Consider the following 4,381-nt stretch of genomic DNA (forward strand, 5'->3'; position numbering starts at 1 on the left):
CAGGTGAACCCTGTGAAGGCGTCTGCCTTGATGTGCAGTGTTCTTGGAAGCCATGTGAGTGAAGTTGGTGTCAGTGCTTCTGTTTTGAAAGAGAAGCCTGATATGCTTGTGAAATACAGTCAGGCACAATGGAGTCTTGCAAAAGATGAGGATGACTCTGTTTTCATCCCTCTAGGAAAACTTTTAATTATTATAATAGAAAACCGAGACCAAACTGCACAATCTTTTGCATGGGTTTAAATAAGAAAGCACCTCCAGGAAATATGCATGTTTTAGACTTTTGGGGAAACAACTAAAGGTACTTATATAAAAATTACTCTAGGGGGTTGGTGTTTTGATGTAGTGGGTTAAGGCATGCAGTATACCATATCAGAGTGCTGGTTCCCGCTTCATACTGCTATTTTTTGATCCTGCTTCCTACTAATGCAACTGAGAAGGAAACAAAAGGCTGTCTGTGTACCTAGACCACTGCCATTCATGTGAATCACCAAAATGGAATTCCATGTCCATGGTTTCAGCCTGACACAGCCCCTGGCATTGTGCCCCTTTGGGAAATGAATGAGTAGACGGTAGACCTCTCTCTCTCCTCTCTGCATTCCAAACAATACGGTAAAAGAAGATAAAGTAAAAGGAAGTGAAAATCCCCCTAGAGATTTGAAGATATAAAAGAAGAATCAACATTAGAGACATGGCATTTTGAGTTTTTAATGGGAGAAGTCCAGTATTCTACTACAGATCAGAACACTCCAAATTTTGTGAACATTCATGACAACAATTCAGCCTTGTGGGAGAAGATTGGTCAGATGTAAGACCTTTGGTAGATTAAGGGGCTTACAATTTCCCGCACTGAGTTCATCAGAAAGATCCCATTGCTCCTGGCATTGAATATTTGGATGTAGCATGCGGGCAGCAGAACTGCTCAGAATCTGTGCTGACTAGGGCAGCAGCAGCAGCGTTTCGTAGTACATAGAGGATGTTATGGCAATAAACTAGTCAATAGGCAACTATCATATATAAGGCATGACTTTTTACATTGAGAAAGTAGGGGTATATGGCAGCTGTCAGGATAGAGTCTGAATTACAACAGAAAAAGTTTAATTATAGCAGAAATTTGCTGTAGCGGAATAGCCAGATTGGAGTAGAAGGCCAGGCTAGAACAGAACTCCCTGCAGGTTCTTTTGACTCTAACGTTCCTGAATTTCTTCAGTTCTTACGCATTGTAAGTATACTCGTATCTTTCTTTCTGCTGGAAGTTTGTATTACTTTCTGAAATCAGCCCCAGCTGAAATCTATAGTTCGAATGATTGTCCCTGGTGGACATTGGTTATTTAAGAAAGAGAAGCAGACAGTGAAGCAATTTACTGTATCTGGAGTACTGTATGTAACTTCAGGTCTTGCATATGTCTGAACATATAATGAGGCTGAATAGCCACTGATATGAAACAAAGACATAGCTTGCCAATGAGGAATGGATGACATAAATGAATTTATGGTTGACACCAATAGGCTAAACACAGATACTTTGTTAAAAAAAATTCTGGAATAGTTTATGGGAAAAATGTATCTACAGGAGAGAATTTCATATTCCTTACCTTAGGTGTCATAAGTGGTGAGAATGTGAAGAGTTCCATGAGCAAGCAAGCTTGCGACATGCTGACGAGCAGAATACCATTAAAATATGTGATAATGTATGCTTCTGACCCTCCATATGTAAATATAGGCTGAAGAATAAACAGAATTCTGACAAATTAAAATGCATTAAAATTAAAATTTATTAATGGATAGCCAAGTTGTATCTTCGATAAGTTAATAAAAGAGGTTACAGTGCCCAGTGCGGTAGCCTAGTGGCTGAAGTCCTTCCTGCTTGTGGCCTGGGAGAGAAGTTCAGGACGGCCCAGTGCCTTGGGACCCTGTACCCGCATGGGAGACCTGGAGAAAGCTCCTGGCTCCTGGTTTGGAATTCGCTCAGCTCCAGCTGTTGCAGTCACTTGGGGAGTGAATCATCGGAGGGAAGATCTTCCTCTCTTTCCTCTCTGTATATTTGACTTTGCAATAAAAATAAATCTTTAAAAAAAAAAAAACGAGGTTACAACACTAACAGCCAACTGTTTTACAGTGATTTCATATTCTATTTCCAATGTTTTATTTACTGAGACCATGAGAAGTATTATGCAACTGTACTCTGAAATGAGTAGAGAATCATGTCCTTAGAAATAGATTTTGTGGGCCTGACCTAATGGCGCAATGGCTAGATTCTCACCTTGCATGCTCCAGGAACTCATATGAGTGCTGCTTTGTGTTGCAGCCACTCCACTTCCTATCTTGCTCCCTGTTTGTGGTCTGGGAAAGCAGTAAACCGTGGCCCAAGGCTTTGGGACCCTGGACCTGTGTAGGGGACCTGGAAGAAGCTCGGCTCTAGTGGTTGTCTCCACTTGGGAAATGAACCAGTGGATAGAAGATCTTTCTCTCTCTCCCTTTTTCTGTAAAACTGACTTTCCCATAAAAATAAATACATCTTTTTTAAAAAAGTAGATTTTGCTTTACTTTTCCTGAGCTTAGAAGAAGGTCCCTTTCTACATTACTTTTTAAAGAAATCACAATATTGTACCTCCCCCACCTCCAGGAAACACTGCACTCAATGGAACTAGGAACATAGGATTACACGAATGTTTGGAAATTGAAAACAAAAGTCAAAAACTCCAGAATCACAAAAGAGTTTTTTCTCACCTTCAGTACGGCCTAGAGCTCTGCCATGATTTTAAGGTACAAACAAGTTCAAAGTTACCAGTGCTGTTTACCATTTTGAATAAGTATGTAAGATGTGACAATCAAAATTTAATTAATTTATTTAAGAAATTTAATAAAACAGTATGTAATATTCTGAATGACATTGCCAATTTAGTGGCTCGTAAAGTAATATTTAGTGTAGCTGCTCCTTTCTAGAATGAAAAAATAAATGTTTATTTCAATAGATAAGCTGCTTTTTTCTTTAATTCTGATTAAACAATTGATACTAAAAAAGCTGATTTCTACTTAATAACTTTATTTCAAGACAATGTTTATAGTATTTTACATATTCTTATTTCCCTATAGATTACATTTTAACTTTAAAATAATTAGTTACAGGATAAGCCTTTTAGTGGTTCTTTCAGTTCTCAATATTGAAATAATATTTGCTTCCTGCAATTATATGATAGATACAGGGATAGGTATCTATAAATTTATATTTGATAGTCTCCAGAAGTTAAGACCTATTTAAGAGTTTAATGTTTTCATTTTAAAAATATTGCATGTATTTTAAGCATATATGAATGAATAACATGTATCTAATTAATACTAACTTCCAGACACCAGCAGCTTCCTGGCTGAAAGAGGGCTAACTCTGTCAGTTTCAATTCAGTGTGGTAGAGTTATCATTGAAAAAAATGGGTAAAAGTCACTGTGGGTTTTTGTAAGAATGAGTAGATTCCAGAATTATAATGATCCTTTAGTCTGCACAAGATGTAGACGATGTGCCTTTTTAGATTCTCTGTCCTGCAAACACTTGATTTGTGGTTTGTACTCATCTTCAGATCAAAGTGGAATTCCTTTCCCTGATTTCAGTAGCCATGCAGAATGCGATTCCCTTGGCATAATAATACACTTTCACATGAGTTGACTTGGTTTGCCACATGTCAAACAACGTGTTCCAGTTCTGTTTCATTTTTCTCCTTTACATTGAAGTACTATTTACTTTGTAAGTTGCCTATTTTCTCAATGGCTGCTTTGCTTCTGGTTGCTGTTGGCATTCTCAGATGTGGCAGCATGCTCTACAGCTTGCAGGTATGTCCCAAATCACAGCTTACATCAGCCTTCAGCCTACAAGAATGAAATTTCCATTTGAGCAGTACTTAAAGTAACAACATTCCACTTGTTGCCATAGGTTTTAATTTTATTTTTAAGATTAATTTTGTTTATTGATAAGTCAGATATACAGAGAGGAAGAGAACAGAGAGAAAGATCTTCCCCAAGTGGCCACAGTAGCCAGAGCTGCACCTATCCAAAGCCAGGAGCCAGGAGCCAGGGACTTCTTTCAGGTCTCCCACATGTGGATGGAGCAGGGTCCCAAGCCTTTGGGCCATTCTCCACTGCTTTTCCAGGCCACAGGCATGGAGCTGGAGGGGAAGCAGGGCTGCCGGGAATAGAACGGGTGCCCCTATGGGATCCTGGAGCATGCATGCAAGGTGAGGATTTTAGCTGCTAGGCTACCGCCCCAGGCCCTTTACATTATAATTCTTATGAAATCCCACTGTAGAAGGCATTGGGAAGATAAAAGCATTTAGTGATCCTATAATGAATTAATTATGATTACTTAGTTGCCAAAAAATAATAGTGTCAAGAC

This window comes from Ochotona princeps, chromosome 9, assembly GCF_030435755.1.
Source record: "Ochotona princeps isolate mOchPri1 chromosome 9, mOchPri1.hap1, whole genome shotgun sequence".
NCBI lineage: Eukaryota > Metazoa > Chordata > Mammalia > Lagomorpha > Ochotonidae > Ochotona > Ochotona princeps.